This window comes from Rhinoderma darwinii, chromosome 5, assembly GCF_050947455.1.
Source record: "Rhinoderma darwinii isolate aRhiDar2 chromosome 5, aRhiDar2.hap1, whole genome shotgun sequence".
Lineage (NCBI taxonomy): Eukaryota > Metazoa > Chordata > Amphibia > Anura > Rhinodermatidae > Rhinoderma > Rhinoderma darwinii.
In genome coordinates this window covers 117,996,925-118,007,797 of record NC_134691.1, presented here as the reverse complement: position 1 = coordinate 118,007,797, position 10,873 = coordinate 117,996,925, and positions in this window count along the sequence as shown.

Here is a 10,873-nt window from a genome sequence, read left to right as displayed (position 1 = left end):
TACGGCCCAGTGGGTCCACGAACCCAATGTGACAACAAGAAATGCAATCTGTTCAGTGTGAAGGGCTCCAACTTGGAACCTCAGTGGCTAGTCTCAGACACGATAGGATTGGGCAGAGGAAGTCCATTCACAGAGGCAACAGCCAGGGGTGTCTCCAGGGGAATTGTGGGCAACTGGAGATGATCCACAAGGTCCATTAGGTCCTGTTGCATAAATATGCCACGGACCTGGAGTCCAGGTAGGCAGAGACCTGGTGCGTTTTCTTGCCAGACACTATGGTCACGGGAATGGACAGTTTGGGAGAGGATTTATTATTTAGCGCCGTACCACCTAGGGTTGTCTCTCCAACCAATCCTAGGCGCTGGAATTTTCCAGCTTCTAGGGTCACAAACGCACAAAACTGACTCAGAGTCCGCAATACAGAGTCCTGAAGTGCATCTGCATTGTTTCTCCTGTACTGATGGCTTAAGTCTGTCCACCTGCATAGGGTTCCTCTGGCGGGACAACTATTGAGGGCAGCAGGGGTCGCAGGAATGTATGAGCCAGCCGAGAGAATCTTCTGTCCCGGCGAGCTTCTTGGGCCCGTTCCTGGATCCTCATGTCAATCCGGGTGGCCAGAAGGATTAGAGCATCTAGGGTAGGTGGTAGATCTCGCCAGCAAGAAGATAGAGGTTTGCAGTCGTGGCCATCGGGAGGTAAGAAGAGTCAGATGTTCACAGCTGTTACACAGAGCTTGTTCAGGAATGACAGCAGGCAGGTGTCAGTGCATCTGTACGCAGAGTGAGGCGAAGACTTTTGGAGGCTGGCCTGGTGTCAAGAAGGGCAGCACAGAAGCCACTTCTCTCCAAGAAAAACATCAAGGACAGACTGTCATTCTGCAGTAAGTACAGGGATTGGACTGCAGAGGACTGGGGTAAAATAATTTTCTTTGATGAAGCCCCTTCAGACTGTTTTAAATGCGGAAAGGAAGAACAATTGCACGGTGCCACATAGTGCAGGTAAACCATTAAAAAACGGACACATAGGTAGATATACAGTTATGCTCACCTATACTGGTTGTGCTGGTAGAGACACAACACTGATGTAGTTATGATAAAAATGTAAACGAGGTGTGCTGCTGCCAAGGTCCGAGCTGGTAAACAAGAGATTTTCCCGCAACAAAAAGAACAATATTGAGCAAAAAATTTAACCATGTACGGCGCTGCTACACATAAGGCCAAAGGATAGTGGGCAAGATAAGGATCATTCAATAATAATAGAGGTACTAGCGTCTTCCTCAGGCCATGTGTAAAACAAACAATGGTGTTCCGTAAATACAGTGAATATGGATTAAAATGCACAAAAGTTCATGGTTTAATGTATAAAAACGCACTGCCCTAAAACAATAAGATTACACTGGAGGAAAACTTTATCAATATAATCATGAATAGAAAAATTGTTTTAGACCACTAACATGAATGATGTAGCTAAATATAGTTTAAAGTATTAATGCAATTTGAGAATGATAAAAATGGCGATAAACACCAAAAATTGAAAACACAAAAATTCCTAAAAACATTAGATGCAGATACTGAACAAAAAACAGATATATATGCTAATGTGAAAAAAATCATTCGAAACTCACCCCAATAGCAGAGGAAAAAACACTGTGCGAAGCAATGGAAGGACAGCGCTCAAAAGTCGCGTCCCTGATGTCATGGCAACCGCAAAGTTACGGTGGTCGAGAGGGACCAAAAAGGACTCGTGAGATGACACGCAAATGGAGATAAGGAGACTTATCGCGTAAAGAAACGAAAGGTGTGGATGATCAGAAGGAAGCAACAGAACACTCAAAAAAGGTAAATAGAAGATAAATTATGTAAAGGATAAATTAATAAAGTATACAAAATTGCAATAGGAATATATATGTCAGAGGAATGAGAAAAATAATAATAGTGATGATGAAAGATGATAAATAATAAATAATGAAAGAACTAATAATAAAAGATAATAATAAATATTAATAATAAAATAAATAAAAATAAAATTAATAGAAATTAAAATAAGAATAAAAATAAAATGAATGAAAATTGAAATGAAGAAAATCGAAATAAAAATAGATGCAAATAAAAAGTACGTATGTAATGTATGGAAACAAAAACACATTATAATGATACTAATCCAATGCCGACTCAGTTATGTCATTCAAGCCATTGGAGTGCAAGGTCCCAAGTTTGTATATCCAAAAATTTTCCCTCTCTTCAGAAATGCTTTCTATGGGGGTAACTAAAATATTATCAAAATTACAATCTCTTGTTTATACGCACAATGCCTGGAAACACTCTGCTTTAAGAATCCCGTCTTAACATTGAATCTATCTGTTCCTTAGTGTTTGCGTTGACAATCTCTGCACTTCGTTACTGTTTCTGTGGTAGTTACAGCAGAAGAAGCGTAATCTCGCGAGATTACGCTGTAGATGACAGATTACAACGAGATTACGCTTTCTCTGCTGTAACTACCATAGAAACAGTGTAACGAACTGCAGAGATTGTGAATAGACATCCCGTGGAATGTCTATTCACTGTCTAAACACTTCAGTATTGTTAATGTGTTAGTATAAGACAGCACATAGCGATCTAAAAGGATTCCTATGCGCTGACTAAATGAATGGAGAGGAGTGCATGACGCTGATTGGTCAGAGTCATACACTCCTCTGTACAATGCCCACTTGGTCTAAAGTAAAAACACGCCCACTTGGGCATTAAGCAACCCATTAGCATAAATCTAAAATCGCTAATAAAGTGGTGAAAATAGATTGTTTTTTTAAAATAAAAAGCACTGCTGTCACCTACATTACAGCGCCCATGTCCTTATGTAGGAGACAGGGCACTTATAATGTGGTGACAGAGCCTCTTTAATGCCCAAGTGGGCGTTTTTTTTACTCTTGACCAAGTGGGCGTAGTAAAGAGAAGTGTATGACACTGACCAATCAGCGTCATACACTTCTCTCAATTCATGTCCAGCTTAATCCACAGCACAGCGTGAGCTCGCGAGATCACGCTGTGCTGTCACTCCCGTAGTTCCTTCACACAAGTGACGGGAAATGACCGGACATCGCCTCCAGCCTGGGTATAGGTGCAGTGACGTGAAACACTGTGCTTAAGAAAGGGGCCTGAGACTACTATTCAATGCTCCCTACCCTACCGATCCGGTTTTTAGTAAGGACTGGTTCAATTTTATGGACTACTGTAGGCATTTAGCAAAATTCCTAACTTCAGAAATTGAAATAATTAAAGAAAATGTCTTACATTTTTCTGAACGCCAAGATTTCTTTAAACTTGAAATTTCCACTAAAAATAATTTAGCCACTTATGAAAGTGATTTAATATTGAAAAAAGCAAAAAAATTGAGAAGAGACAGTACTGATTATTCGTTGAACCAACTCGGCGAGTGGAGTATCGACAATAAGTGTCTAAATACCACTACTACTGATGATATGCGATCCCATAGTTCTAATTACCCATCATTTAGGAAGAATCCATCCTACCCTTCACTTTCAGCAGCTAATATTACTTCTGCTCAACGTAGATCTTCCAAAAATATCTATTATAAAAATAAAAATATAACCCCAAATATTGGGATAATTAAACATACCAAAAATAAGGCATTTATTAACCTCCTCCTTCCATGGTGCTTCCCATCACCCCCCCCCCCTGTATCCTCTCCTGCTGTTCAAACATCTACTAACAATATCCCCCCTATCTTCAGTTAACTATGTGTGATAAGCATGAAAGCCTTCAAATCCTCTGATTTAGACATTCATCTTTTGCGTCTTAATCTCTTACCCAATGACATTCCTATTCCATCCCCTCCGTCACCTTTATTTAACGATTCCATAGAAATGCATAACCAAGATAGTTTAACTTCCCTACTCCAGTTACCAGTACACAGTACCCCCAATTCTATAGAATTATCTAATGTAGGCCATACTCCCTCCGCTTCATTCCCACATGCAACACATAACTCACAACCATGCCCAACTTATCTGGAACAGCCGTTTGCTACCGATAAAACTATTATTGATTACTCTTTACTAACGATGGATAACACCTACTCCACTATTTTATTTTTTAGGTCTTCCCTCCCAGCTCACCATGCCCCCAGTCACTCCCTCAGTAAAGACCACCGACATTTTGATTCCTTACATCAAGAGTCCGAAAATAAAAACCATCACCAGTTTTTTTCAAAAGTCCAAAAAATATTGACTAAAAGAAAATTGGCAAATGATACAGAGGGAGGAGAGGAGGCAGAAACCATAATAAGCCAAACATTAACAACTAAAACAATAAAACTATTTAATTTATTTACTCATATCCCTAATAAACATGAAATCAGTCTATTAAACAAAGGTCTTTCCTTCTGTCCGACTGCCCTCAAAATACCTTTTAATTATTCATGGATCTCAACAGATTTGTTAGATTGACACTTGTTAGGCATTTTTCCATTTCCCAAACCCCCTCTACTTCTGATTCTACGGTCTCTAACGTAACTCCTACAGCTATCGCGGTTGATGTCCACCCCAGATCCGATTTCTACACTCTAGAAAAGACCCCTGATGGTGTAGACACCTTTTCAGCTTTGATAGGGAATAATTTCAAGACTTGATAAATTATGCGCTTTACCTGATAATAGCCCTTCTCTCATGAGAGGTTAAATTAAGACACTACTCAATAATGAAAGTATTGTTATTCGTTCAGCGGATAAAGGAGGGAGTATTGTCATTCAGGATAATTCTGACTATTTAGGCGAAACCTCTAGACTTTTAGCAGATGATACTTTTTACACAAAGTTGACTACTAATCCACTCACACTTTATATGACTAACTACAAATCCTTGATAGAAACCGCTTTTGAGGTAGGGCTTCTGACTAAGAGAGAAAAGAACTTTCTCCATGTACTCTTTCCAACCATGCCTTTTATTTATCATCTCCACAAGATACATAAATCCTCCACGAATCCACCCGGCCGTCCTATCATTTCAGGTATTGGATCACTTACGAATAATCTGTCTCACTTTGTTGACTTACACCTCCAACCATATGTATTGAGATTACCATCTGTCACGATCTGTGGGTATGTGGACCCACTGGGCCGTACCGCCGTAGGGGGATAGCAGCTGGCCAATACAGAGTACCAAGTAAAGTCTATAGTTCAAGCAAGGGTACCTGTGGTAGTTCAGACAGTAGCGAAGATTAATCTCAGGTGGGACCTTGGCAGCAGATACCAGGCATGGTGTAACACAGCAGACAGACCGGTGGTACAACGCGACTCCAACTCTTTAAGGCACAAGAACAAGGTAGCACGGGATACAGGTAGCAGGAACGGGAACACTGGGTACAGAAAAACACTAAGGGACCATTTGCAAAGACTAACATGGGTAAACACAACAACGCTCAGGCAATGAAGGAAGGGGCAGGGACCTTCTAATAGTCCAGGGTGATCATGGGCTAATTTGGTATACAATTCAGGTGCGCACGCTAGCCCTTTAAGGCCAGGCACGAGGTAGCGCACGCATCCTACGGGACACAGCAGAGTGAAGCGGAAGTGAGCGCTGGCGTCTCCTGAGGAGGAGATGCGGGCTAGCGCTCACTGATCCATGGAGTCATCCTGAGGGTCCGCAGCCATGGGTGTCACACCATCATACTTAAAGGATTCAACTCAACTTATTAAGCATCTGCGTTATTTAAAAATCAACCCTATGACATCCCCAGTACATTTATTTTTTTATTTTTTTTCATATTCAAAATTTTTATTGATTTTAATACAAACAGTACACACAAAATCTGAAAAAATGTGTCCCTATAATAAAAAGAACATGACAATAAGGGCACAGACCAAACAGAAGAGTGAATATCACAAGCCATAACAAGCGCAAAATACAACCACAGCAGTCTGAGGAAGCTTAAAGGAAGTGAGCATTGTAACAAAAAGAAAAGAGAATACACCAATCCAGACATCCTAAAATGCAATGGCAATAGCATGTAAGCGCAATCACAGGAAGTAATGACCACTCGCAATAGACACAATAAGGGAAGGAAAAGATAGAATGGGAATCAAACAAGGCAGAGGAAAAAGAAAGGGAGGTCGTGGCGAACCTGGACTCCAGCACCGGAACATCATAGATAAAATGGAAAGAAACAGCCATGCGCCTGTCAGACATGTGGTTGGAGCAAACAAATCCTAATACACCGGCCTGTAGTCCCTATGTTGATGAAGTCTCATGGGAAAGGATGAATATCAGAAAATCAGGTCACTGCAGGGGAAGAAGAGAGGAACGTAAACCAGTGAGACCAAGTGTTCTTGTACCGTATAGAAGCGGCCGGGGAATGAACCAATAGGTGCTCCATTTGCTGTATCAAAGAGACCACCTGAAACCACTCATCCAACAGTGGAGGGACTGCCGTTTTCCACCTACGAGGGACAACCGATTTGGCGGCTTGGAGATGTCTAATTAGAGAACATTTGTAAATAGGCAGCGGCATAGGGAACATGAATAAAAGGACCAACTCAGGAGAATTAGGGACCGAGACCACAGTAACTTCCAATATAATTTTAAGAACCGCCTCCCAAAAACTCTGCAAATTGGGGCAACTCCACCAAATGTGAGACATGGAAGCCCCCGACGCCCCACACCGCCAACACGTGTCATGTACAGACGGGTACCATTTATGCAAGGCAGCGGGAACTCGATACCACCTAGAAATAATTTTGTAGCTAGTTTCCTGAGCTTGGATTGCTATTGAGGCCTTCTGGGAAAGGTAGAAACAGTCTCCGTTGTGCGTCAGAGAACATCGCGCCCAATTCTGTCTCCCAGGTCCTGCAGAATGATGGGATCGCTGGGATAGGAGTAGTTTATAGAGTGTAGAGATGGCGTGTGCAGGGGACCGGGTGGAAATACATAACCGCTCAAAGTCATTAAGCGGCCGGTGAAGATGAGCCCGACGCTTAGTGACACTATAAAAATGTTTTAACTGGGAGTATGCAAATATGTGACGTGGTGAAGGTGTATCAGCTGGGCAGATCATGGCCAGTGGGAGCAAAAATACATCAGAGAGAGAACCTGAGTACCTGTGAAGTACATGGGGTTGGTGGAAGACCTACCCATGAAGAAGAGACGCGCCTCCCCAGCCGGAATGGCAGGGTTGTCAGTGACGGGGGTCAAAGGACCCAATGGGTCAACGAGTGAGCCCATCATCCCAGAGGACCGCAGTGCCAAGAGGGTATGGAAAACAACAAAGGAGGTGGAAGTCGGTCTATTCCCAGGCAGGGTCCCCCAGTACATTTTTTTTTTTAAAAGCTGACATCACAGCCTTATACACTAACATTCCACATTATAAAGGCGTGGAATCTTTCCTATCATCAGATTCACATAAACCAACTACACAAATATTGTTTTTAACAAATTGTATTGATTTTATTCTTAACCCCTTAACGCACCAGGACGCACCGGTACGTCCTGCATTGAAGTGCTTTAAGGCACAGGGACGTACCAGTGCGTCCTGGCTAAAAACTGTCACCCTGTCAAAGGACAAGGTGACAGAACTGTGCCGTCAACTGTTTATGACAGTTGACCGGCACAATAAGACGGCAGGGGACCATTCACATCGGTCTCCTGCCGGCGATCGCTGTGATTGGTCAGTCAAAGCAGATTGACCAATCGCAGCTCCATGACGTGTGTAAGAGATGGCGCTGGCTCAGAAGCTATCACCTCCTGTAATTAGCGGTCCGACGCCCCTCTGTAACGGCCAGGATCGAAGCTAGGCTCCAATCCGGCCGATTAACCCCTTCGATGCATCGATCAACGCGATCGATGCATCGAAGTGTCTTGTAGCCTGTCGGCAACCATGATGGTTGCCACGGGCACTGGTGTCAGCTGTTTATCACAGCTGACATCGTGCCCTAACGGCCAGGACCGGAGCTATCGCTGCATCTAAGCGATTAGATCGCACCCTATGGTTGCTAATGACAACCATCGGCACCCGCGGGTGTTCCGATGGTTGCTATGGCAACCGTAGCCTAACAATCGCTTCCTAGTACGGAAGCCTATTAGGCCCCGCCGGGAGGCGAAACCTAATAGGCTTGCTGCCAGTGAATAGCTGACAGCTCTAATACACTGCACTATGTAGGTAGTGCAGTGTATTAGAATAGCGATCAGGGCTTCTTGTCTTCAAGTTCCCTAGTGGGACACAAAAAAAGTTAAAACAAGTTAATAAAAATGTTGTAAAAAAGTAAAAAAAAATAAGTTTCATGTTAAAAAACACTATAACAGCCTTTTTTCCTATAATAAGTCTTTTACTATAGGAAAAAACATAAAAAAAGTACACATATGTGGTATCCCCGCGTCCGTAACGACCTAAACTATAAAAATATCACGCTATTTTACCCGTATGGTGAACACCGTAAAAAAAAAAAAAAAAACTATTCCAGAATCGCTGTTTGTAAGTCACAACCCCTTGCAAAACGGAATAAAAAGATGGATCTAAAAGTTGCATGTACCCCAAAATTATACCATTAAAAACTGCAGCCCGTCCCGCAAAAAACAAGCCCGCCCACAGCTTTTTTGACGGAAAATAAAAAAGTTCGCTTCTTTTGGACACAGCCAGGTCTTTGATGCTGGGAGAGCATGGTATGTTGTTGTTTGGCCTAGCAAGCAGGGTAGCCCGCTCTATGAATTATCAAGGCGTCACAAATAGGCTTCTACCTGGCTAGTCACGTTGCGCCTCATGACTTACACACTATTCCTCCATGTTTCACACACTTGCATCCCATTATTCATTTATTTTTTAGGCACTTCACTCATTACTGCCCCCTATATTTCACTCACATTATTACACTTGCACATACACTATTCATTTATTATTTCTTACTACACATCCCATGCACCACATACCACTCCCCTCAAGACTAGTGGGAGTGGCTATTATTATTTAAAGCACCTGCTCACTCGCCTTCATCAGCGTTTCAGACCTGGCTGTGTCCATTTGTAAGTATGGCCTTTTTCGGTGTTTTTGAATAAATGTCCTTGTTTTTATCTGTTTTGTCTGTACATCAGGAGCTTTTCGCTCCAGTTAGGGACTCGCAAGTCTGGGGATCCTTGTCGTGGATTGCGAGCTTGCGTCCTTTTGGCCAAAATGATCACTAATACCCCAGGTATTTTTCATTATTACTTATATTCGCTTCTTTTGGACACAGCCAGGTCTTTGATGCTGGGAGAGCATGGTGTGTTGTTGTTTGGCCTAGCAAGCAGGGTAGCCCGCTCTATGAATTATCAAGGCGTCACAAATAGGCTTCTACCTGGCTAGTCACGTTGCGCCTCATGACTTACACACTATTCCTCCATGTTTCACACACTTGCATCCCATTATTCATTTATTTTTTAGGCACTTCACTCATTACTGCCCCCTATATTTCACTCACATTATTACACTTGCACATACACTATTCATTTATTATTTCTTACTACACATCCCATGCACCACATACCACTCCCCTCAAGACTAGTGGGAGTGGCTATTATTATTTAAAGCACCTGCTCACTCGCCTTCATCAGCGTTTCAGACCTGGCTGTGTCCATTTGTAAGTATGGCCTTTTTCGGTGTTTTTGAATAAATGTCCTTGTTTTTATCTGTTTTGTCTGTACATCAGGAGCTTTTCGCTCCAGTTAGGGACTCGCAAGTCTGGGGATCCTTGTCGTGGATTGCGAGCTTGCGTCCTTTTGGCCAAAATGATCACTAATACCCCAGGTATTTTTCATTATTACTTATATTCGCTTCTTTTGGACACAGCCAGGTCTTTGATGCTGGGAGAGCATGGTGTGTTGTTGTTTGGCCTAGCAAGCAGGGTAGCCCGCTCTATGAATTATCAAGGCGTCACAAATAGGCTTCTACCTGGCTAGTCACGTTGCGCCTCATGACTTACACACTATTCCTCCATGTTTCACACACTTGCATCCCATTATTCATTTATTTTTTAGGCACTTCACTCATTACTGCCCCCTATATTTCACTCACATTATTACACTTGCACATACACTATTCATTTATTATTTCTTACTACACATCCCATGCACCACATACCACTCCCCTCAAGACTAGTGGGAGTGGCTATTATTATTTAAAGCACCTGCTCACTCGCCTTCATCAGCGTTTCAGACCTGGCTGTGTCCATTTGTAAGTATGGCCTTTTTCGGTGTTTTTGAATAAATGTCCTTGTTTTTATCTGTTTTGTCTGTACATCAGGAGCTTTTCGCTCCAGTTAGGGACTCGCAAGTCTGGGGATCCTTGTCGTGGATTGCGAGCTTGCGTCCTTTTGGCCAAAATGATCACTAATACCCCAGGTATTTTTCATTATTACTTATATTCGCTTCTTTTGGACACAGCCAGGTCTTTGATGCTGGGAGAGCATGGTGTGTTGTTGTTTGGCCTAGCAAGCAGGGTAGCCCGCTCTATGAATTATCAAGGCGTCACAAATAGGCTTCTACCTGGCTAGTCACGTTGCGCCTCATGACTTACACACTATTCCTCCATGTTTCACACACTTGCATCCCATTATTCATTTATTTTTTAGGCACTTCACTCATTACTGCCCCCTATATTTCACTCACATTATTACACTTGCACATACACTATTCATTTATTATTTCTTACTACACATCCCATGCACCACATACCACTCCCCTCAAGACTAGTGGGAGTGGCTATTATTATTTAAAGCACCTGCTCACTCGCCTTCATCAGCGTTTCAGACCTGGCTGTGTCCATTTGTAAGTATGGCCTTTTTCGGTGTTTTTGAATAAATGTCCTTGTTTTTATCTGTTTTGTCTAAAATAAAAAAG